We start from the raw sequence: 27,841 nt of genomic DNA on the forward strand, positions 1-27,841 counted from the left end.
TGTTTCCCAGAGATGGGTTGCGGCTGGAAGGGCATCCCTTGCGCAAAAACTTGCTGGATAAGTTGGCAGTTCATTCCGCTGTGGTGACCCCAGATTAATAAAAGGAATAAGCCGACAAGAAAATGAATGAATGAATGAATAAAATAAACACAATAAATAAATGCCTATAATTTTGCATTTTACCAGAGAATTTTTTAATTATTCAAAATACATTAAAACTTAAATATATTTGTTGTAATAAATTTTAATTATTATATATATAAATATATGTGTATGTATGTATGTATGTATGTATGTATGTATGTATGTATGTATGTATGTATGTATGTATGTATGTATGTATGTATATATATATATATATATATATATATATATATATATATATATATATATATATATATATATATATATATATATATATATATATATATAGATATGTATGTGTGTGTATATATATATATATATATATATATATATATATATATATATATATATATATATATATATATATATATATATATATATATATATACACACATATACATACATATACACATACATATCTATATATATATATATATATACGGACACTTCAGAATGTAAAATACACAGCACATTTCCTGCGTTCAGGACAGTTAGACGAGGCGTTTTGAGGAGGCAGCACTGCCAGTGACCCACTTCTGTGAGTCTGCTCTGCTGAACGGCCTCTGACTGCAGCGCCGCAACCCTCGGCCTCCCTGAACTGTGGAAAAATAGGTCAGCATGGCCCACTTTCCCTGCTTTTCCCCCTCGCTAAGAGGCTGTACTGCAGAGTTTGATCAGGCAGCAGAAGAAGAGAAATCACAGCAGACACAAAAAGAGGATACAATATGAAGTACAGTGTAGAAGTACACTGTAGGTCAAACGATTTGTGTTAGGACAACATGAAGAAATCAAGTTACCTTATTAGTCCTTACAAATTTAAGTGGCTTGAACATAAAACATTTAAGTTGTCTTTGAGTAACCTGACTTTTAATTCAGGTCAATGTGACTTGTAATGACCTAAGTGGCCAGTCAACTGTTCATTTCAGTTTTGATGTAATTGCATTTTTTCTTCTCTTCTTTCCATCGTTCTCCTTTTCATCTTCTTCAAAATAAAATCCAAAAATAGATTCTATAGGAGCATAAAGCCAGGTATTCTAAGTGACCTATACTGATGTAGAAACATGTCTGAATGAAACACGGCTGAATCACACATCTCGCACGCATACAAAGTTCAGACACACTGCAAAAAGAGACATGGATGATCAAAGTTCAGTCACAAAATCCAAGAGACCAAAAATTGTGTTGAAAAGTACTAAATATAGAACTAAAAAAAGTAATCAGTTTCTACAAATACTGACAAGTGGCTGCCATATAGATCTTGCAAAATATAAATAAAAGACTTCTACAGTAATACTTCTAAAAGACACACACACATTTGTTTTTGTGAAAAGTGGGTACAATACATAGGTTTCCATTCATTTTATACAGCACACACCGTATATTGTATTACCCTAACCCCACCCTACCCCTAAACCCAACCATCACAGGAGACTGTGTGCAGCTTTACTCTGATTAAACTCATCCTGTAGGATTTTTAAGCTTTTTGAGAAATGAGGACGTCACCAATGTCCTCACATTTCACCACCTTTTTGTAATACCCATGTCATTATACAGATTTGTGTCCTGATGTCACAAAAACACGCGAACACACACACACACGCGAACACACACACACACACAGACACACACACACAGACACACACACACGCACACAATACTTATAATGACTTCATATGGCCTTTTATAAGGTTTGTATACAGATGAAAGAAAAATGCTGAGCCCTCCTGTGAAATTGCAAGTGCTGTCTAACAGAGAGAAGAGTTGAACACATTTTTAAACATAATAGTTTTAATAACTAAATTCTAATAACTTATTTCTGTCCCACTTTATTAAAGTGGCCTTAACTAAAACTTAATTATATGATACAATGTACATACTGCATGATTTCAGCTAAATACATTCTTCCATGGCGGGGCGCCACGCCAAAATTCATCCCGCCACAACTGCATTACAGCTTCTCATTTAAAATATTTAGTTTTTTTAATAGCGGGTAATAAATTGCACCAAAACGTATTAAAGGGAAAGTGAATTGTAATAGTGCAAACTTTTCTGCAACCGTAGTAGTGCTGTGCCTCAATTGTTTAACCCTTTAAAGTGACGTGCTGACTGACTGATTGACTGACAGGTGCGTGATGCGTGAGGCCGTTTCACTTTAATTCAGGACGCATTAATGCTACTCTGTACGTCTATTGAAGACGTTCATAAATATTCCTAGCAAATCTAATAAATGTTGGAGACATACTCACTACATAAACGCACTAAATCGCACTTCAGTAGTGCTTATTTAAGAGCGCACAAGAAGATCTGCGAAGTTTTGTGAACGAGCAGAGGAAATCGGTGCACAAGCAAAGAGATCTGCATGCTGTAGGCTATTACATAAATGCGATTTCAACTTCTAATAATGCGCTCACGACATCTGTCATTAAAATAACGCCACAGGTATTTGGTATATCTGTGTAAAAAAAAAGGCCTGCCGCCACAGCTGGAAAACACCTAGAGGTAAACACTGTATTGTGTAATAAATACATGTTGTTTTTTTTTACATTGTACATGATTGATTAAATACCTTCATGCAATTACACCTTTAATTAGACTGTTGACCATCCCTTACACCTTAACCCACCCTTTAACGTACCCATCCCACCAAACCTGTCTCTACCCCTTCTCAGTATCCCTCTCAAGACCACCACAAGCGTTCAGTAATAAATTATGAACACAGTAAGTACATTGTATTTATGTATCGATTAAAGCACTTAGTAGTTAAGGCCACTTAATATAAAGTAGGTCTCTGATTTATTTTGTCTTTGCCATGATGACAGTACATAATATTTTAATACTTATTTTGCAAGATACTAGTTTCCCAGCCTATAGTGCAATTTAAAGGCTTAATTTGTTTAAAGGGCAGCATGGTGGCACAGTGGTTAGCACTGTCGCCTCACAGCAAGAAGGTCACTGGTTTGAGCCCTGGCTCGGCCAGTTGGCATTTCTGTGTTTGCATGTTCTCCCTGTGTTGGCATGGGTTTCCTCAGGGTGCTCCGGCTTCCCCCCACAGTGTTTCTCAGTATTGGGTTGCGGCTGGAAGGGCATCCGCTGCGTTAAACATGCTGAAATAGTTGGCGTTTCATTCCGTTGTGGCCGAAGTGTGTAAGCCGAAGGAAAATGAATGAATGAACTGTTTATAATTAGGTTAATTAGGCAAGTCATTGGACATCACTGGTTTGTACTGTGGCCAATCAGATTTTTTTTTTTTATGAAATTAAGGTGACTAATAATATTGACCTCCAATCCAAGTCAATCCAAAATATAAGTGACATATTGTGGAAAAAATGTCCTTGTTAAGCATCACTTGGGAAATATTTAAAAACAAAAAATATGTCTAATAATTTTGCAATAACTGTAAATAAAGAAGAAACTATTGGTTTAAAAATGTATACTTAAAACAATTTTTTTTTACTTAATATTAATTTTTCTCTTTTTTTATTTAACATGTACATATACATACACACATACAAACATACACACACAACATCAATAGTTCACATTTAATAAATAGATTTAAAAAACAAATGTTGTATTAGCTCCGCAAAAACAAATGTCCCTTAAAATATAAAATAAAATATTCGCAATTAAAAAAAATTGTATCGTAAGGTGATGTTCAAACAACATAAACACATATATATGACAGCAAATTAGCTTTTAGATGTCAAACAAATGCTTCAAATACAAACTCACGGCACATGTTCCAGCAAAACAAAAAGCATCATCTTGCCATTAAATTGTGTACAAAATTGCTGAAATCAAAATGCTCATCGCCTGTAAACAGTTGTATTTTCTGATATTGTCTTGACCAAAAAAGACAAACTTTACCCATAAGAAGAAAAGTTTTTTTCTCTATCATGCACTTTATACAATATGGACTCAAACATCAAGCATAAATAAACTCATTTAAATCGACACACATCAGTGTAAACAAATGTGAAGGACAACAACAACAACAACAACACGCAGCTGAATTAAACTGATAGATGACCTCACTAAACCCGGTTAAGTGTATTTAGGGCAAGCCATACCTTAATATAACTATTGCTGGACGAACAGACAGACAGGCAGCTTACAGGACAGATCTGCTCTGTTTGAGTGTCTGGCCTGTAAACGCACTTACACAAGCAGAGTGGCAGCACATGTAAACATGCTGGTACACACACAAATCGCTCCAGTCTGGATTAACTCCACTCATTCAGATACAAACAGGTGAAAAAGAGCAACAGCAGCAGACTCTGCTGATCCCAGTCTGAAGCAAGTAATCAAACTGGACAAATGTAGGAAATTCAGTTCATTTCTCAGCCTTTTGCAAGTCATTTAAATGCAATTATAATAAATGAATATGTAAATGAATAAAGTCTTAACATAGAAGCTTGTTACAAATATTATAAAGCTTAATTACAAATTTATCATACTATTACAGATACAAATGGCTTTTTGCTACAAAAAATGAATAAATAACAATATATTATGATATTTTTGGAATAATACATAATAAATACACACAATTAAATTAAATATTCTTTGATTTAGCACCTAAACCTCAACCATATGTAGTTAAATGTTGCATTTTACATTGTGATTCTTATGCAAAGATAAAAAAAAAAAAAAAAAAAAAAAAAAAAAATAATAATAATAATAATAATAATAATGCAGGCTACGCGGTGGCGCAGTGAGTAGCTTGTTCGCCTTACAGCAAGTAGGTCGCTGATTCGAGTCTCAGCTGGGTCAGTTGCCGTTTTTCTGTGTGGAGTTTGCATGTTCTCCCCGTTTGCGCATGGGTTTCCTCCAGGTGCTCCGATTTCCCCCACAAGACCAAAGACATGCGCCATAGGTGAATTGAGTAAGCTAAAAATTTACTGTAGTGTATGTATGTGTGTGAATGAGTGTGTATGGATGTTTCCAAGTGATGGGTTACAGCTGGAAGGGCATCCGCTGCGTAAAACATATGCTGGATAAGTTGGCGGTTCATTCCGCTGGGGCAACCCCAGATGAATAAATGGACTAAGCTGAAAAGAAAATGAATGAATGAAAAATAATAACAATAATAATAATAATAATAATAATAATTCATTCATTCATTTTCTAGTCGGCTTAGTCCCTTTATTAATCCGGGGTCGCCACAGCGGAATGAACTGCCAACTTATCCAGCAAGTTTTTACGCAGCGGATGCCCTTCCAGCTGCAACCCATCTCTGGGAAAAATAATAATTAATATTATTAATATTCTTTGATATTGTTTCAAACTTTGAAATTATTTACACGCAACACATTTTTTTACAGAATTTTTACAATCATACTTTACAATAATGCTTATTTAAATAAAATACTACTTTTATTAATCCAAAAATATATAATAAAAATATTAAAAGTAGTCAACAAGCAAACTGAAGTCATGAAAAAAGTAACTTTTAATGCTAGATTTATCTTTGTTTAATCATAATGGAATGCTTCTATTACTTTTTACTTCAATAATAAATGCTATTTATATTTGTAAATAAGTATTAGCTTATGTAAATACATCTAATAATATTTATTTCCACCAGACCGAATTGAAACCATGGAAAGTCACCTTATTATACATCAATTCATCAACACGTTCTTTAAACATCACAAAAAATTGTTTTAAAAAATTTGCCTGATCATTAAAAACAACTATTGTCCACCATTTAGAGGCAATACATTAACAATAAACTACATGCATACAATATTTCAGTCTCAAAGCAGTCAAAGAGTTCTGTGCAAAATCAATCACCATCACGCAAACAATCAACGCTATTAATTCATACCACACATGAAAACCCTCTTTCACCCACACATTCAGTCAAGTGTGACCCATAAGCACATCACATGACCATCATCATCATCACACGAGCGAATCAGAGAGTTACTTAAAAGCTTTCAGGTCAGATCTGCTGGGTCAAGGTCAGAGCGCTGTGTTAATGCCAGTAAAGCATAAGCCCCGAGCGGCCCGTCAGGACATGAGGACGAGCGTCCAAGGGCATCTCAAACTGTGTCCGGCACCGCTAATCAACAGCCCGCGGCTCATTGAGATGCATGTAAACGCACAGGGACTGCACCTCACATGGAGAAGGTCTTGGTTCAACACGAAAACCCAACACTTTTGCAGTCGTGTCTACTTCCTGTGGCAGGAGTGCATACAAACAGAAGTCCATAATAATATATCCCAGCATGCCTCGCCGCGTGAGTGCTTTGAGAGCAGGGTGTGCATCTTTCAGAGCGGCTGCTGAGGTGTCGCTTGTTGCCTGGCAACAGCTCAGCTCGGTTTAACCCCTTCGTTTTTCTGTCTTAAGAGAAACCCCTGGGTTGTGTTAAGACTTGTGTGGCTTAAAGGGATAGTTCACCCGAAAATCTAAGTTTACTCACTTTTTAACTCTCAGAGTTTCTTTCTTCTGTTGAACACAAAAGAAGATGCTCTGTAGAAAAACGAAACTACTGATCTCCATAGAAAAACAAATGGTGGAAGTCAATGGTTACAGCTTTCTTTAAAAAAGGTATGGAACAAGTGGATGATGAATAAATGATGACAGAATTGTTTTGTGTGAATGATCCCTTTAATGAAGTATTTCCTCCACAATACTAGGGATGTAACGGTATCAGAATTTCACGGTACGGTAATACCTCTGTATGAATGTCACGGTACGGTATTTATTGAATCATTTACAGGAAAAAACAAAACTTATGAAAATACTCCAAAAAAGTGCCAAAAGTGTCAATGACATACAAATTAGCCATCTATCTGTAAGCTTTGAAACAGGAACTTCAATTTTAATAACAAAAAAATATTAAACCATGTAAAAAAAATAAAGTTTCAATTTAGTATTGTTGAAAACTCATCACATTCAACATTTAATCACTCACTCACTTAGATAGAGATGGGTTTAAAGGAAAATTATCATATAAATATAATCTGGTAAAAGCTGGTATCTCTGGGCATTTACAATGTCCCCTGCAACAAAAAAAAAACCCTCTCATTTGGGACTGAGGTTTCTGGGACAAGAGAGATATGACTTGGCCCAGGTTGACAGCAGTGGGTAACGTTGTGCATTGTCTTTCCCCCACTTGAGAGGACAAACCATGAGTAAGATAGAGGTCTCATGTCTGCATCAATCTGAACAGTGTGCTGACAACACCGCTATTCAGTACGCGCGCGGCGACAACACCCGCTTTAGAGTTTTACAGCTCTTTTTGATCCCCGCTTCTAGCAGCACACTCCATTTCCGCATTACTGGATCTGTAGCGACAACAGACCGCAAGGGATGATGGTCAAGCATGGGCTGATGGGAATTGTAGTTTTCGCTACCTCCCGTTCGCTTCATTCGCCTGACCAAATTTTCTCAGAAATCCTATAGTTTTACCGAGTCATGCGACTTCGGTAATATCGAAAAAAAATTAATATTGCGGTATGACGGTATTTACAATACCGTTACATCCCTACACAATACTGTTATGATGAATGTCATTGGTCAGAGGCATTATACATTTTGTGTGTATATTTTAGTGGTGGGCCGTTATCGGAGTTAATGTGCTGCGTTAACGCGAGACTCTTATCGTGCGCTAGAAAAACTTTCACCTTGATTTTTAGCGCGGATGTATACCTGACCAGTGAGTCGTCTGACAAAAAAGTGCCCTTCTGAATCAAATCAGCAGGATGTCCTTCAGGATCTTTTACTTACTTCGTAGACACTACTGACTACGCTTGGACATCTGTAATCTAGTTATTTGCCTTAATAGGCAACAATAGAATTAAGATGTTTATGTAAAATGCTTTCATGTAAGAGTTTCCTGTAATTTTGAGTGACTTTAACTGCAGTTCGGCAGTTTCACACTCACTCATGAACATTTCATTCATGCCCCTGTGACAAACTGGGGTATTAGAGGCAAATAAGGAGTAAGGACTGGTGAGAATGTTATGGAATTTAATAACGCACGCCAAATTGGAAGAAAAAAAGTTCCGCATTTTGCAATGTGTGAATGTGTTTGTGTGGTCCTTTACTGACAGCCGCATGTGTGGATCTTGTCGAAAAATATGGCAAAAAGTCCTACATGATGGTAATAGTTTGATTGCAGTGTTTACTTCAATAATAGAACACGTGTCTTAATTCCATTTCTGTTTAGATCAGTTATGACTTTAGTTGGATTAAGGTGATCAATAAATAAATAAATAAATAATATAGCTGTTGAGCTTATGTAGGCTTAGAGATTAAAATTCATGTTTAACCGAATAAACAATTAGTAAACTCAAGTACATCTTATTGAACATTCTTTATTTTCATCACCAATTATCATAGTAGAACCGTTTCTCAAGCAGTTTGTGATGCATTTTGGAAAAAGGAGATGAGCCCCTGGCCTAATGCGCCACTTGGCTTGAGAAACCCACTCTCAAAGACTTATTATTTGGGTACCACACATATTCTAAATGCCTTCGGCAGAGTTCATATGAGCCAATTTTAATCTCGATTAATCTAGTTTAATTCCAAGATTAATCTAGATTAAACAAAATTAATCTATGCCCACCTGTAATAGATGTTTTAAAAGTTATGTACATTTATAAAACATACTCCATATTATGTGAGCCTTCCACTCACTTTCTTTCTTTCAGCTTAGTTCCTGACTTATCAGTGGAATAAGTCATCAATTTTGGGAGCAACCATTGCCTGAAGGCTGGTTTATATTTCTATACTTTCATACGTCTTGCTTTATACTTCTGGATGCTGTTTGTGTTGCTCTGCAAAAACACTTCCGAAACGCTAGCTGACAGAAGGTGTTTATGTACCTCTGTGTTGAATTCCTTTGTGTGTGTTTTTTCTGAACGCTACCTTAAATGTACAAGTAGCTAAAACTTGTTCATTCTTAGGCGGGAACTGGTGGACGTGCAACAACTTTAGTCATAAGGCAAACACAAAACAGAAAAAAAAAGTTTAAAATTGGAGCTCAACACTTGTAAACACTCGCTCCAACCGGGTTGTTGCTTGATCAGATACGGTTGTGGCCGGAAGTTAACATAAATTATTTATATTATTTTTTTATTTTATTTAAGTCTACTCCAACCCTAAACCCAACCGTCACAGTAAAAACAGTAGTTTACAAAGTATTATTTATATCATTTATTAAATTACCCAACCAACTGTATTTTATTAATGTCTTCCACCACTCCAACCCTAAACAGTCACAGTACTGCAAAAATATTAATTATTGCTATACAGGGTTACAAAAATGATGGCATATTGATGTGCATGTCCACAGCTGTATCTCATCTAGACTTCTCCCTCCAACAGGTTTGCGGGGCTCTCGACCCCGCCCACACTCGTCAGTACCAGAGTGCCAGTGTCCTGCAGAATTTAGTTCCAACCCCCATTAGATACAACTGAACCAGCTAATCAAGCTAAGTATTTTAGAAAGTTCCAGGCAGTTGTGTTATAGGAAGTTAGAGCTAAACTCTGCAGGACACTGGCCCTCAAGGACCAAGTTTGGGCAGCCCTTGCCTAATGGTTAAAGAGTAAGACTTGTGATCGAAAGGTTGCAGGTTCGAAGACTTTCAGTTTCAGTTACTCTGGCATATGTTTTATGTGCTGGATGTCCCTCCAGCCGCAACCCAGTACACCAACACGTGAATTCCCAGTCCTGGAAAACAATAACCTTTCCATCGAATTACAAACAAAAAGTGGTTAAAGTAAAGGCAAGACTGTTTGTAGTGCGACATCAAGCCAGTTCTCTTTTATAAATGCCGTTTTCAGTATCTATAATGACTCATTTCCACTTAGCTGTACAATACAGTATGCTACACATTTATTCACATTTCCACTGTGAGAAACCATGAATTATACCATGCCACTTTTTGGCAACCTTTCCTAGGGGTAACACAGCACAACAGTATGCTACAAAAAGTGTAGAGCTAGACTTGTTACTGAACGCTATTGGTTTACAGACAATTTTCCCTTGTATTGTTGCTCTTCAGTGTTTGGAATATCAGCAGTGAAATTTAAACTAGACTGAATTTCAACCCTGAAAACTGGACTGTTTCAATTTAATTAAACTTATATGTTAAGCTGCTTTGACACAATCTACATTGTAAAAGTGCTATAGACAAAGATACATTGAATTGAATTTGTATGTGAAGAAAGAGAAGAAAACAACAACAACACCACCACCACCACAAGTAGTGACTTTTTTTAATACTCTGTAAAAATACAATGTTGGCACAGAGCAATGACAAAAAAAAACTTATCAAAACAGCCACATGACAAGAAGTGACAACAGGATCTGCTGCATGTCCTCCATTGTTGTTTATGAGGTTGTTCACATCACATCATTTGCTGGTTTCAGATTAAAAAAGTATTCGGAGTAGCATTTAGCTCATAAACATGTAATATATTGACATTTTATCAGGGAGAGATACTTAAAGACAGATGAAGTGGACTAATAACTGAATAGCATTTGCCTTGAATTATGATGTTCATGAGTAAATGTTGGCCTTTTTTACAATCTCCATATTGTCCTTCATTTGCATAATATCATATGCACAATTGGGAACAAAATGACACGCTTACAGTAACAACAACAATTTTCTCACATGGACACACAAGTTTCCAATGTGTAAACGTAAAAATTACATTTTTGTATATTAGTCATTACACACTTAAAAAATGCTGGGTTGTTGTAATAAAACGTTGGGTCAAATATAGACCAACTAAACTATTGGTTTAGAAAGTGCTATTTAAATTTAAATGAAAAACGAACCCAATCTTGGGTTTGTCCGTATTTGTCCCAACGTTATGACAACACATCATTTAGAGTGTATATTCAATAATTTAATAATACTATTAAATTGTCAATCACTGATTCTTTTACAATCCAAAAAGTCTTTTATTTACTGTCAAAACAAAATATTCTTTGGCAGAGGAAGCTTATGTTTTGAGGGTCAAACCCATGACAAAAATGTGTCACTGATGATAACATCCTGCATGATTAAGACGAACAATTAATCGATCAATAAATTAGATTTGTGCAAATTCACAGTCCTCCTCGAGATACAAAATATTGATATGATGCCAAATAGTGTGGCTTTTTCAGTCAACGGGTAACAAGAGAAACAATGTTAGGCTTCACCTCTGTCAATTATTCCCCACAAAGAGTCTAAATGCCCCTGCATATTGAGTGAAATCCACTGCGCACTTGTAATATAATAGGTTTTGTACTACATTTATCAGTAGTAGACAATAATTTGCATGATATTAAGCTATACAAGACTTTTTCTTTTAAGTGATTCAGCAGTCTGAAGGGTGCGCCTCTCCCAAACTGACAGTTCTTTATTACTTTCCAGAGTTTCAGCTCTGTGCTCAGAAACACAAGGCAGTGTGAACCTGAGCTCAACCTCTGACCTCTGCATGAAACAAATCTTTGCCGAGTCAGCCCTATAACAAAAACCTAACAGCTTCAACAGAGGAGCCGGAAGCTATAAGTTCAAAGCCGCTATATACATATAAATACTATAAATACAAAGACGCTGTTGATACCCGGTATTATGTGCTTCATGGGATCCTATCACAAGTGGTCGCTGATTATATATACACATGCGAAAATCAGACAAATTTTTGCTTGTTTGTGTTTAACTCCGGCTCAGCTAATGGCTATTTTTATAAATTACTCCACAGGGCCTATATGCATGGCCAGGCTAATATAAGGTCACTTATGCCAAAGCAATAAATTGGTAACTCTTCCACATCTAGGAGAGTTACATTGTGGAGAAGCCCCAAAGAAGCTTACCACCCAGACTGTTGCGAGCCCAGAATAAAGCATGGGGGTTTATCAGTGATGGTTTGGGCTAAAATATCATGGCATTCCCTAGGTGCAATACTTGTCCTAGATGGGCAAGTCACTGCCAAGGACTACCAAACCATTATCATGGTTTAAACATTGCATCCTAAAGGTGGTCCACTGTAAAAGGATGATAATACACCAATACACACAGTAAGTCTAGTGACAGAATGGTTTGGTAAACATGAAAGTGAAGTTGAACATCTTCCATGGCCTGCACAGTCACCAGATATAAATATTATTGAGGCCTAAAAATTATTGATCCCTCTGATAACTGTGCAGGACTTTTATATGTAGATGAACTGATGCTTTATTGGCCGCAAAAGAAGGTCCAACATCATACTAACTAATTATTGTGGTCTAAAACCTGGCAGTTCAGTTTCATTGTCCAACCTCTATATATACACACACATTTATATATATATATTTATATATATAATGTGTGTATATACAAAGGTTGGACAATGAAACTGAACTGCCGATCCACAACAATATTTTACATCATAGTATTACATTCTTCAGACACAACAACAGCAATATCGATAAAACCCATCAACACCTTACTAGACCTCTCAACGTCTACAATAATAAAGAAATAAAGCTCATCAAAACAATGCAACTTTAAGCCGCACTCTTCATAGTAATATGTGAGGGGATCCCATGAGCCACAAGTGATCACTGATTTTATCTGTATATACATGTGATGATCAGACTCACTGTGATTAAATCTTTGTTTGTTTGTGTTTAACGCCAGGTCAGCTTATGGCTATTTCTACCAATTACTCCACAGGGTCTATATGCACGGCCAGGCTACTAAAGGGTCAATCATGACAATGCACATCTGGGAGAGTTACAGTGCAGAGAAGCCCCAAAGAAGCGTACCAACCAGACTGTTGCAAGCCCAGAATGAACCATGGGGATATATCGGTGATGGTTTGGGCTGCAATATCATGGCATTCCCTAGCCGCAATACTTGTTAGATAGGCGAGTCACTGCCAAGGACTATCGAACCATTCTGGAGGACCAGGGTTTAAGCGTTGTATCCTGATCGTTGAATCACCTGATCCTAAATGATTTGGTGAACACGAAAGTGTAGTTGAACATCTTTCATGGCCTGCACAGTCACCATGACTGTTATTGAGCCACTTTGGGGTGTTTTGGAGAAGCGAGTCAGGTGAGTTTCCTACACCAGAATCATGTAGTAATCAGGCCACTATTCTACAAAAATGGCTCAAAATCTCACTGTGCAAGACTTTTATCTGTAGATGAATTGATGCTTTATTGGCCGCAAAAGGAGGCCCAACACTATACTAATGAATTATTGTGGTCTAAAACCAGGCGATTTAGTTTAATTGTCCAACCCCTGTGTGTGTGTGTGTGTATAACAATCCACAATATTTTCAATCACAGTATCACATTCTACAGACACAATAATAGCAATATCGATAAAACCCTTCAACTCCTTACTAGTCATCTCAAAGTCACTTTTTTATTAACAAAATAATGTTCATGTGAACGAGAATAAAGCTGCTGAATCAAATACCGACAAGTATTATGCATTTCTATGTGCTTCAATTTCAGCTTATATTGTAAGACTAAATCCAGGTTCAACGCCTTCTCTGAAACCCTGACTTACGGAATAAAGCTCATCAAAGCGGTACAACCTCAATCCGCACTCTTCATAACCCACACATCCATCTTTCATTCACAAAATCGGAAAACTGCTCTTTAGTTAATTGCTCAGGCCTGTGCGATCTGAAAGCTTTTAGATGAGAAAAATAATGAAGCTGGGATCATTTCTGTCGCCGACTCTGTGAACGCCTGATGCGCTGATTGCAGATCATTTTGTGAGTGTTCATCTCTTCAGCATTACTGCAGGGTTTGTGTCCTTCTCACAGCTTTGAAGGTTTCTGAAAGGACAGGCCACTAATACGGTGTGAAGGACAGCTTGGCACGCTGTGGCCTTGGACTGCGAAATCTGCATGTATTCATCTCTCGGCTCAAAGAGACAAACGACTAAGCCTTACAACTCCTGAATCACTGGAAAGGACAGGCGTTTCACTTAGCACAGCATATAGCCTGCATTAAAATAAGACACGATAAGTAATGTCCCCATGGAACAGTAAAATCTCCCCAAACCCAATTGCCAGGATTCCTTGACCTCCAGGTACATCTCGCCTCAGGACAAAGTGGGCGACACAGAAATACAGCTGGCAGTTAGAGGTCAGTCAGGTAATTATATTAAATTAACTTGTGTGTTATACAAGTTGTTCAGATCACGTTTCTCAGGATCAGCGTTAGCTCCTTTAAAAGGCCAAAACATACTTACAGATGGCCAACGTGCTTTCATTCCAGGAAGTTCATAGCTTATGAGGTAAAACAAATATTTATCCATAGTCAGTGCCTGCACCTTATTATTTTCTGCATTATTGGGGGTACCAAAAATGTGCTACAAACTGCAGTGCTATGAACTTAATTTATTAGCCGATTAGCCAATACACTAAAATATATAACCTATAACATCATGATTATTATTTTTAACAATGTGTGTACAATGATCATTCCGACTCTCTTAGCAAAAACCTTAAGCATTTTAATAGCCTTAAAGTACTACTTCCCGCAATGCCGTTGAGTTTATTATTAAAGATTTGAAAGCAAATTTGTGCCAGAATGAGTAGCTTTCTATTATTTACAATAGCTGATTTAGCGAAGTATTATCACTAAAGCATGCTGTTGTCACAAATAAATCACAAATTTTGATATTGTTCTTACAGAAAAGTTTAAAGTTACTGTAGATATGTTTCCATGCAAAGGTGCAGATTAAACATGTGCAAAACTGGAATAATGCATGAAACATTTGAGAATAAAGCACTGTTACCATCCTATGAGACAAAATAGTCACTTCCTGATAAACTGGTGCAAAAAAAAAAAAATCAAAAAGAAAAATGGAATTTACTGTGGTAGAAGCAACTGTGGGCCATTTTCTTATATATTACTTGCCCCTCAGAAAACGAAATGCAATGAATGTGTGGTGGCTTTTGAAGGTATGAAACACTCTTTGGGAATGCAGAATGAGGTTATAATACTGAACCACTTTAAAAGACAGACTTTGGCTGAGGGGTTTTAAAATGACCAAAACAACATTTCAAGTGTTTTACAATGTGGTCGGCCTGCCATATTGTCCATTAACGCTGACCCATTATGCTTAGTTTTCATGTTATCACATGATCTGTTAAAATAAAAATCACATGACTGTTTTGAAGTTTCCATTTTAATTCATGCTAATTTTTTCTTATAGGATAAAGAGTTTGTCCAACTCAGTAGAGCGCATACTAAAAGTTTTCAAAGTGTATACGCATCTTATCATTTCCATAAAAGCATTTTGATGCAATATTCCAAATTGCACATAAAAATAGGTGAATGAAGGCCTACATAGTAAGCTTAATTTCAGATGCTATGTTGATTGTTTTCCAGATTTTTTCAACAAAAATATTTCCAAACAAACAGTTGAAGTACCACAATGTTTCATTTGAAAATAAATGATTAATTCATAAAGATTTGAACGAATCTGAAGAAATCTATGGTATAAATAATTAAATGAATCACTCATTAAGACATGGGCTGTGTTCGTAATCACATACTTCCAATCTATATAGTATGCTAAAAACAGTATGTAAGCCGAGTAGTGTGTCCGAATTCATAGTATTCGAAAAACAGTATGTGAGAAGTACCCAGATGACCTACTACTTCCGGCAAGATTCTGAAGTGCGCATCCTATAAACGCTACACTATACCATAATACCATGCAAGAGAATTTATGAATGGGAGTGACGCGACGCAACTGACATGGATAGATCATGTAATAATGACAAATGGCAGATGAAGTATTTATGTGCTCCATTCATACTACTAACATTCATACTATATAGAAAGTACTTTTCTTACGGTCGTGTGGCAAATTCAAATGTAGTAGCTACTGAGATGTAGGTGATTTCGGATGCACTTCACTTACTTCCAAACTATATAGTATGCTAAAAAACAGTATGCGAGCAGAGTAGTATGTCCAAATTACTAGTACTCAAAAAACAGTAAGCAAGTATTTCCGGCGAGATTCTGAAGTGCGCATCTGATGGATGCTATGCTATCCCATAATGCCACACAAGAGAATTTATGAATGGGAGTGATAGGTCACATGATCATGACAGATGGCAGATGTAGTACTTATGAGCTCGATATTACTTGCATTCATACTATATCAGGGCTCGAAATTGCGACCATTTTGGTCTCATATACGCCCGAAATTCGATCAATGCGACCTCATAATATATTTGGGAGGATTTGTGCGACTACATATAATGGCTGTAGTGCGAACTGTCAAGATTTTTTCTAAAAACGTGCTGAATCGCTCTTCCCTGCCGCTTTATTGGTTCATATTAGCTATCAATCACTCAAGGCTTTCTGCTGTCAGATGACTGGGAGCTTTTGTTACTGCGGGAAATGCAAACGACTGAAGAGTGAAAAGTACACAGATTTGCAAATCCCACCTAAGGAAATGACAGCGATCATGACATGTGGTGAATGTTGATCTGTCAGCTAAGATCAATTGAGTGTTTTCAGAGAAAATGCCTGATTGCGTTGCATTCACTCCGTGTTCAGCGCAAATATCCGCTATAAATGTAAAATCTAACACTGTACATCATTGCCAAAGAAGCTCGCCTTTACTAAGTTTAAACTGAATCTGCGGCTCATAACAAAGAGTGGTACTGCGCCAGTGGTCATCGCGAGAATCCAGCTCTGCCTGCTCATAAATTAGTCCGGCTGACTCGCCTGCTTTATTCCACAAACACAGAAAAATTAAAATCAGCCCATAACGAGACTGAGCATTTACAATGACACAAACCCAAACCAAAACTTTCAAAGAGTGATAGAAGACAGACTTTTATTACTTTCTTTTGTCCCTTTTTCCTTGAGATGTATATAATTACTTAGCTACCAACTAAAAAAACATTTTTGCAGCTTTCAGCCATGAATTGAATGATTTATTACAATCTTTTGTTTGTTTTGTAGCAGAAATATTATTTATTAGATTGACATCCAAATAAAAACAATAGCGCAAAATAGATATCACTTACTGCAAGGCTTCATTTTAGTTGTTACGAACCATAAATGTATTTTTCATAAAGTAACAGACTTTATTTTAGCAGATAAATTGCATTCAAGCACATTCAAGGCAGCATCATAATAAGAAATGTAATTAATTGTTAGTATTATTGTCATCATCGTCATCATTAATATTTATTATTATTAGACATTCATTTTGGAATTACTGCACACAAATATTAATAAGTCATCACAGCATTAGTTAGATAGTTGTTTCTGGTTTTTGTTAGTCCTAATTGATGTTGCTTTCAAATACAATAAATCCCTTAAAATACAATTTGCAATGGTGCTCATTTATTTTTGGTAGGTGCTCCTAAATATTTTAAGTTGGGAGCACCGGCGCTACCAAGTAAAAAAGTTAATTTCGAGGCCTGTATATGAAAAGCACTTTTCTTTCAATGTATATATAGAATGGAGTATATGACTGCTCAACTTCAACTAAAAATGGATATTTTTAAACAAAGATGGGCACCTGTTACGTTGTATCTGAATAGGACATAGTATTTCTAGCTCCTTTGAAACTGAAAATATTGTATTTTTTTTTTTGTAATTTTTTTTTTATTTACATCTGCGGCTACTGTCGTTTTTTTTTTTTTCTTAATAATCGCTGCTGTCACTGAATGTTCTGTTCTGTAAAATGTTTTAATGTACAAAAATAAAGTAAAAAAAGAAAAAAAAAGCACTTTTCTTATGGTCATATAGTAAACTCAAATTCAAATGTAATACCTACTCAAGTATTAGGTGATTTCGAACTCAGCCAAAGAGATCGCACACCCCAAAAGCAATGAGTGATAAAGTGTACTAAAAAAATATACATATATATATAATAATAATAATCACACTGGTCAATTGGTAAGTGTGTTAAGGTCACTGCTGTTGTTTTAATGTGTGGCGAAGCTCAATTAAATCGAGTCGCATCTTTCAGCAAACCACAAATTCAGCAAACTATAAATCGTTTACAGTAAATCAATCAGCAAAAAAAAAAGAAAAAGAAATTTAATCCATCGCTATTAATGAAAGCCCTGCTTCTGTCCCAAGGCTGAAGCGAGAAGAATCTGTGCCTTGTTTTTCATACCATCTCAGCAATTCAACTGCCCGTCTCACACCTAGAGAGCCAGACAACAGCCTTCATCCCTTCTTCCGGAGTACAAAACCTCTTGTATAATCAGCAACAGTCCCCGCTGATCTCCAGGCCACCTATTATCACTGCTATAGCCTGTATAATACAAGATTCATTGCATAAAGAACAAACACGCAACCCCTGCGTCCCTGAGCTGTCAACTGACCTGTTAATGAGTGTAAAGCGCCTGTGGCTTCTATGGATTTACGACATGTTACACCATGCAATTTTATGTTTTGCACGAGCACAACCATGTGCTTCAACATTACGACTAAGTGCATGCGCTAAAAAAGCCACATTCTGATAAACATGCATGCATCGTATGAATAGTATAAGGTAGCAAACAGACAGCAAAATGTTCAGGTTGATGTTTAGGATACTATTTAAAGGTGACGATGACCCAGCATTGTTTTAACTACCTTAGTTTATTCTATTGACATCCCCTCTGAGAAATCAGGTCACCATGTGTTCATTTTCATTTCTCTTGCAACGATAACATCTCAACAAGTAAGTATAAATCTATCAGAAGCCAGAGAGCAGATCTTATAAAGCAGTCAGCATGATTCTCTGACATATGAAACATATTTTGCACTAGGTTTGAAGATCAAACAGACAAAAAAAACTAATTTGCATTTTGTTTGTAATGCAACGTGCATTCATTTATTCTTTTGGACATGAATGTTTATGGTTTCTATAAATTACAAGACAAAGGAACAAATATTGCGATCATTAAAGCTTGCTTTGATTTTAAAACACAAAACAGGCAGCTTTTTTGCTCGTTACACCACATTTTCTGCAACTAGTTGACTAGTGTTTCCCTTAACCACTAAAAAAGCCACCTGAACCAACACTGAACCCAAACTGTGATCTCTGGTGACCTTTAAACATCAACCTTTGACCTTCTTAGTCCCATTTTTATTGACCGAAGCCACAGGAAACCTTATGAAAACTATAAACAATGCAAAGTCCACAATCTGTCTGGGGTAGCATGTAAAAATATTACAAACTCACTAATGAGGTGAAATATCGTATATTGAAGTAAAACTAAGGATCAATATTAGAAATAGTTATAGTAATAAAAGCAAAATACTCTAATGAACAATAATGCTAACTCTCAAGTAACAAGCATTACTTTAAGATATATGAAAATAAATTAGCAAATTACGTTATCACTCCAGTAAATCACATTTATGACTTCTTCTCACCAACATTACACAATCTTACAGTATAATACATCACAAATACATGCGTCACGGACAAATATATAGAAACAGTCAGTTCTTGACCCACTATGTGTACGAAGAACATACAAGCCAGATCAGATAAATGAAGCGGTAACATCGCACCGACTGTAACAGAGAAACAAAATGGAAACTAAATGACAGGAGGGACCATTGCGATTGCGTTCTTGCGTATTTTCTCTCTCTGTTACCTTTTTAAGACGCCGTATCAAGTTAAAAACAGTTTAACTTTTAAGAAAAGAAAGGGCGTTTCGGCACCACGGCGTCCTGGTTATGAACGCGCGTTATTACAGTCCGTACGCGTCTTAACGGGTTATCTTTCAGCACCTCAGCGCTCGCAGGATCACAATAAACACACACACACACATTGTGGTCAAATGCAGCGGAGTGTTTTCAGCTGTAGGGCGGAATCGAGTCGACTCTCGACACGTACCTGAATCCGCTATCCGAGCGCTTTCTGCGGGTAAACGTGCGCCGTCAACCGCGCCGAATGGAAGTAGAGTCCAAAAACTCATCGGGCTCCAAAAGCGACCGTCGGGACTGAGTCTGTCTGATCTGTATATTGTCGGAATCCCCAAGAACTCCGCAATGTTCACACTCCTCCTCCTGCTGCTGCTGCTTTTTCCCTCTCTCTCTCTGACTGACTGAGTGAGCGCGGCTTAAAGCTACAGGACGCGCTTTGTGTGGACGTGCGTGCGCGCGCACATTGAGACGTGCGTCAGCTCACCTCTAATAACCCTTAATAACCTGAGGAAAGGAGATACTTTATGGCTGCTGATGAAAATACATAAAATACATACAAAATAAATACACACTTGATACACAAATACACTTCACTGAACATGTATTAAACATCACATAGACATATCTTTCAAAGGACACTATAACTGCAAGTACCTAATGTGTTTATTTACTGTCTTTACCAATATAAGCAATCCTTAAATGTTGTCATTTTGGCTCTACTGTAGTAATAATGCAGACCTTGGGTAAAGCTGCTTTGGAATAATACGTATTGTGAAATCTGCAACACAATTGAACTTCACATATAGAATATATTATTAAAGTCATATTCAAGTGTAATCTCATCCATTCCAGTATTCAGCCTAACTGCATGAACTACTGTACAACAATGAGTTATCAGTTCAGATACTTTTTAATTGCCTACTTATAGGGAATAATTTATTTCCATCAAAAGCATTTACGATACGATTCAGTATGTTTAATAAACATTTTAACATTGAACAACATTGGAGTACAAATAAAAAAAATCTACTTTAGCCTTACCTATTTAATTCAATAGGTTTTGAGAAGTGAAAATTGGAATCTTAAAATATTACTGCTGGAATTTTAGTTGAGATCTTTTTGGATTTGGCGGCACAGTGGGTAGCGCTGTCGCCTCACAACAAGAAGGTCGCTGGTTCGAGCCTCGGCTGGGTCAGTTGGCATTTCTGTGTGGAGTTTGCATGTTCTCCCCATGTTGGCGTGGGTTTTCTCCGGGTGCTCCATTTTCCCCTACAGTCCAAAGACATGTGCTATAGGTGAGTTCGGTAAGCTAAATTGTCTGTAGGGAATTAGAGTGTATGGGTGTTTCCCAGTGATGGGTTGCCGCTGGAAGGGCATCCGCTGTGTAAAACATATGCTGGATGAGCTGGCGGTTCATTCCGCTGTGGCGACCACTGATGAATTAAGTCAAAGGAAAATGAATGAAAGAATCTTTTTGAATATTATTATGTTGCTGCCAGCCTAGAGTTTGGAATAAATTAATGAAGAAAAAAAGATACACTTTCTGTTAAGCTGTGCCTTTACTGAATGAGCACTGTACTGCGTCTGACAGATCACACTATTGTGTCTTTCTTTTCTTTTTTTATTCTTTTATATTCTGTTTTAACACATTTTTATTATTTTTATTTGTTTTTAATCATTTTTATTATTTGTTTTTATTTTCTTATATTTGTGTTTTTTATTCTTATTTATGTAAAGCACTTTTAATTGCCACTGTGTACTGTATGAAATGTGCTCTATAAATACATTTGCCTTGCCTTAAGCCGAAGAAAAATAAAGGAAAGAATTCATTCATTTATATATCTATGTAACAAAATTGTTTTGTACAGATTTGTTTCTATGTTTGTGCGCGTCACATGCACATAATAAATACAATACACATACATATATTATGTCAAAACAAACTTTTATTTTGGATGCGATAAATATTTGCCCAGCGCAAATATATATAAATAATAATATATAATATATAAATTTGGACTAAGCAGGGCCGCTCAGTTTTTGTTTCTGTGTGGAGTTAGCATGTTCTCCCTGCGTTCGCGTGGGTTTCCTCCAGGTGCTCCAGTTTCAGTACAGGGGAATTGGGTAGGTTAAATTGTCCGTAGTGTATGAGTGTGTGTGTGAATGTGTGTGTGGATGTTTCCCAGAGATGGGTTGCGGCTGAAAGGGCATGCTGCGTAAAAACTTGCTGGAAAAGTTATAGGTTCATTCCGCTGTGGCGACTCCAGATTAATAAAGGGACTAAGCCGACAAGAAAATGAATGAATGAATGAATTATAAATTTAATCCTTAGTTTTTTCATTTAGTCACATTTTTTAGGGGTGTTTTAACCTCTAATTGATAGAACAGTGTAGTGAATTGACATGAGATCATTGAGAGCAGAGAGAGGGAAAGAATCAGCAAAGGACCTCAAGCCAGGAATTAAACTCAGGTCACCATGAGCACCTCAGTGCTACTTTTCAGTGCGCGTAACCACTGGGCTATTGGTGCCAACATTAAGTCACATTTTTAACATATGATTCATTTATTCATTCAGTTTCTTTTCGGCTTAGTCTCTTTATTAATCTGGGGTCACTACAGCGGAATGAACCGCCAACTTATCCAGCATCTGTTTTACACAGCGGATGCCATTCCAGCTGCAACCCATCTCTGGGAAACACCCATACACACTCATTCACACTCATACACTACAGACAATTTAACCTACCTAATTCACCTGTCCCGCACGTCTTTGGACTGTGGGGAAAACCGGAGCATGCAGAGGAAACCCACGCGAACACAAGGTGAGCATGCATAATATCTCTACTAAAAGATAGAAAATATTACTGTGCAAACTGTATTGTAGATTAATCAAATGAATATTTTCATATTAGTCCATAATAATACTGTAATGAATTTAAAAACTGAATCGATATAAGTTTACACACATTTACACAAGTAAATAAACAGAATCAGTGATAGGATAAAAATCTGCAGAATTCTGCGCACACAGGTTCCATGTGAGCCCATATGGCTTATTAACTTGACTGAGACTAGGCCCTTATAAAAGCCAGATTTGGTCCAGTCATATACCGTAATTCACAGCAGCATGTGGGCCAAGCAAAAGCTGATTGTGTGGGCCAGAGCTGGGCCAAAGAAATTTTGTTATGTGGGTTGTCTTTAGCCGTAAGCAGCAGAGGAGTTCTCGAGATCTACCTGAGCTCGAGCTCAAACTCCCCTCTTGCTCAAATTCCCATATGGCAAATGGGAGGGCTCGAGGATCTTATGAGCTCAGGGCTCTCTCCTGGGACAGCGTGCCAAACACACTTTATAATTAATCATCAGCTAAGTGTGAACTCTTAAAGCAAAAAATATGGTAGGAAATACTGTGGAAATGTCCTTGGTCGGTTAAACATCACTTTATTTTCAGCTAAGTCCCTTTATTAATCTGGGGTCGCCTCAGTGGAATGAACCACCGACTTATCCAGCATATGTTTTACGCAGCGGTTGCCCTTCCAGCTGCAACCCATCACTGGGAAACAACCATACACTCCCATTTATAAACATATACTCCATGCACAATTTAACCTGCCCAATTCACATACTGTATTGCGCATGTGTTGGACTATGGGGGAAATATTTGAAAGTGATTTAAAAATTGACAGGAAGTCTAGTAATTTGGACTTCAGCTGTATATAATAAACTATCATTGTATATTATATTATTTGAAAGTTCCTGTCTCCCAGTAACTCATCGACTCAGCAATTTAAGCGCTATCTTCCCCAAGCTGACCTCTGAACTCAGGAGACCTTTCATCTTTGAACTTTGACCTCAGATGCCACATGAATGGAGATACAATATCCGCCCTTCATTCCTCCAGCATCTCGAGTCGGTGACCTGTGCTCCAAAGCTTTTCACAGAAGCATGGTTCACAGAACTTCAGCCTTTGACCTCGCAACAGACACAGATGTGTGTTTAAGCATGGCTTTTGTTTAGTCATTATGTACATTGACCTCCATCCTCGACATATTCTTCATGGTCATTCTTCAGATGTGTTCACGATAAACATCACAGGCTTTGAGAACATGCACTGGCAGGTTTTGTTGATGCCTTAACTTATTATTACTATTATTATTATTATTATTATTGTTATTGTTATTAATATTATTATGATTATTATTATTATTATTATTGTTATTATTATCATCATTATCATTATTGTTATTATTATTATTATTATTATTATCATAATAATTATTATTATTAATATTATTGTTATTATTATTATTAGTGCTGTCAAATAATTAATGATGATTATTCAAAATAAACATTTGCATTTACATAATGTGTTTGTGTACTCACTGTGTTTGAACATTATATACCAATAAATAAATATATACCAAAAAATCCAAAACCGAAATATTTACATTTATATATATATTTCTTTATATATACTTTGTAGCAGATGTAAATATTTAATATATAAACATTGTCTTAAATATATACATGTGCAGTGGTGTGAATAATATTTGTCCTTTACTGATTTCTTATTTTTGTTGCATATTTCTCATTTATTTTGTGAATTACTTTAAATCTCGGCATGAAGTCTAGCACTTGAGGATCTTTTGGTCTACTTCACTTGATCAGGCAGGTCCTATTTAAGTGATTTCTTGATTGTGAACAGGTATGGCAGTATTCAAACCTGAGTGTGGATTGAACTCAGGAGAAGTTGAACTCAGGTGTGATAAACCACAGTTAAGTTATGTTTTAACAGGGGGCAAACACTTTTTTTCACACAGGACTATGTAGTTTTAAATAAAAGTTTATTCTAATAATAACAACTTTCATTTAAAAACAGCATGATCTGTTAACCTGTCTTCTCTTTGACTACTATTTAATTATAATAATATTTAAATAATAACATTTAATATTACTATACATATTATGCAAAGACAAGCTTTTATTTTGGATGTGATTAATCACAATTAATCTTTTGACAGCACTGATGGTCATATATTTGGGCTTTAAATCAATGTTTGTTTTAATCTGTCATTCACACATATGTCTAGTTCAAACCTGAATGCTGGAGAAAAATCTCAAATGAGGTTTTGCTGAAAAGGAATAGATAGTTGTGGAGATTTTTAGTTAAACTGTTTTAAGAAAAGAAAGCTGATTTCAAAATAAAAATTAATGCTGAAATTTTATAGTTATTTATAGTTAATTATAGTGTGTCAAGATATTAGAGATTGACTATTATTTTGAATAATTTAACCAGTCTATAGTTTGGAATAATGTATAATAGAATAGAATAGAATAGAATAGAATAGAATAGAATAGAATAGAATAGAATGGTGGCGCAATGGGTAGCACAATCACCAACAAGAAGGTTACTGGTTCGAGCCCCAGCTGGCTCAGTTGGCATTTCTGTGTGGAGTTTGCATGTTCTCCCCGTGTTTGCGTCGGTTTCCTTCGGGTGCTTCGATTTCTCCCACTGTCCAAAGATATGCAGTACAGGTGAATTGAATAAACAAAATTGGCCATAATATATGTGAGTGTGTGCAATAGTGTGTGGGTGTTTCCCAGTGTTGGGTTGCGGCTGGAAGGGCATCCGCTGCGTGAAACATGCTGGATAAGTTGGCAGTTTATTCCGCTGTAGTGACCCTTGATTAATGAAGGGAATAAGCCAAAAAGAAAATTAATAAATATTATAATATAATATAATATAATATAATATAATATAATATAATATAATATAATATAATATAATATAATATAATATAATATAATATAATATAATATAATTTTTTATATAATGAAATGTTGTATTATTATTATCATTAATAATTATAATAATGATATTAATAATAATGGCGCAGTAGTTATTGCAAGAAGGTCGCTGGTTCGAGCCTCAGCTGGGTCAGTTGGTTTTTCTGTGTGCATGTTTGCATGTTCTCCCTGCGTTCGCGCGAGTTTCCTCCGGGTGCTCCGGTTTCCCCAACAGTCCAAAGACATGCGGTACAGGTGAACTGGGTAAGCTAAATTGTCCGTAGTGTATGAGTGTGTTTGTGAAGGTGTGTATGGATGTTTCCCAGAGATGGGCTGCAGCTGGAAGGGCATCCGTTGCATAAAACATATGCTGGATAAGTTGGCGGTTCTCTCTGCTGTGGGGACCCCAGATTAATATAGAGACTAAGCCGAAAAAAAAATTAATGGATAATAATAATAATAATAATAATAATAATAATAATAATAATAATAATAATTTATTAAAAGTTTTGAAAGCTGTGCTGCTTTATATATTTGTAAAAGATTTTGTACTACTGTTCAAACATTTAATAATGCTTTTATTTATGCTTTTGTTTTGAAATTGTAGTATTTCAAAAAAGCTAAACATTGTCAAATAAAAAACCATCTCTATTTGCAGTAATATATCACATTACAGTTTTTACATATACTGCTTATTAATTGTCTAATTTTATGCTTATATTTTGTTTTCAACTGTTATTGTCTGAGCAGACTGCTTATTTAAAACAAGCTGAATTGACACAATTCTTGAATTAATTGTTAATTTTAACTGTTTTATGTTTAATCCACTTAAATTTGTATAAAAAACAAAACAAAAAAACAATTAAGTTTACTTAATCGGTTTGTTTTTGGACAACTTGAAGGAATTGTGTGGAACCCAGCATTTTTACAGTGTGGAAAAGAGCGATAAAATTAACTGTCCAACTGTTATGACAAAATCTGTTTTGGATGTTTAACATTTTCAGATACACATAAACCTGATAAAGTTTTTTCATCTGTCATTACCACAAACAGGTGTCTCAGACTGAAGTATACCAGGAATGATAACTATAACAATATACTAACAACAATCAGGCCCGGATTATAAAGCCCTGGGCACATTGTCTTGTAAGGCCCCCTACCCGGCTGCACCCTAGTTGAATTTAAAAATAAGAATAATATAATAATTTTTAAATAAAATGAATCTATAATTTGTTGCCCACATATTCAAATAAATGTTATACAGTACATATATTTATAGTCTACAAAGATTTAACTTATTTTTCAAAGCATTGAAAAAAAATACTAATAAAACTAGTGAAAATTTATGTTTTTTTTAGTGTACTTGTTCATGTTCACTGAAACAGTACAATTAATAATATAGTATTCATATCTATTTATTATTTATTCATTCATTTTCTTGTCGGCCCAGTCCATCAATCCGGGGTCGCCACAGCGGAATGAAACGCCAACTTATCCAGCAAGTTTTAATGCAGCAGATGCCCTTCCAGCCGCAACCCATCTCTGGGAAACATCCACACACACATTCACACACACACTCATACACTACGGACAATTTAGCCTACCCAATTCACCTGTACTGCATGTCTTTGGACTGTGGGGGAAACCGAAGCACCCGGAGGAAACCCACGCGAAGGCAGGGAGAACATGCAAACTCCACACAGAAACACCGACAGCACTACCTACTGCGCCACTGCCTCGCCATATATATGTTTATTTATTTATTTATTTATTTATTTTTTAAGGGTATTTTTAATGTATAACTTTTACAAACGTATAAAGCATATTATTGGCATGGAATATAACACACAATGCCTCACCAATCCAGAATCTGAGTCTTTCATAATACACACACTTATTAATGATTTACTGCCTCTCTCCTCCTCTCCCTGTATTTTCTATACTCTTCTCGTGATGAAGAGTAGGCAAACAGCATCAACTTGACTATAAACCTAAAAGTATCTGAAAATAATAAATCTGAGGATGTTTAAAAGACACTGTTTTAATTTAAAAAAAAAAACTGAAAAACGTTATGCATTTTAGGCTACAACAGTGTTTTGGAGGCCTGGCAACAGAAACTTTTAAAAACATTTCAGAGTGCAAGTGTTTGAAAATGATACAATTTATATCTCAAAGTAAACTACAAGACTGCAATTTAGTGAAAACATTGACATCATGCATTAACCCTGTTATCATGCTGCATGTTGTGGGTGCTCTTATCGTTGACTTAC

At 36.1% G+C, this 27,841-nt stretch overlaps 1 protein-coding gene across 1 annotated transcript in view; it reads right to left on the reverse strand.

The window, feature by feature from the left end:
- Nucleotides 1-20,179, reverse strand: part of nrip1b (nuclear receptor interacting protein 1b) — a 56,591-nt gene extending 36,412 nt beyond the window's left edge. Inside the window, exon 1 of the mRNA XM_005169195.6 lies at nt 19,978-20,179. The gene's annotated coding sequence lies outside the window, so the exon portion shown is untranslated. The remainder of the gene's footprint in view (nt 1-19,977) is intronic.
- Nucleotides 20,180-27,841: the final 7,662 nt, after the last annotated feature.

The sequence above is a fragment of the Danio rerio genome, chromosome 10 (assembly GCF_049306965.1).
Source record: "Danio rerio strain Tuebingen ecotype United States chromosome 10, GRCz12tu, whole genome shotgun sequence".
Classification (NCBI taxonomy): domain Eukaryota; kingdom Metazoa; phylum Chordata; class Actinopteri; order Cypriniformes; family Danionidae; genus Danio; species Danio rerio.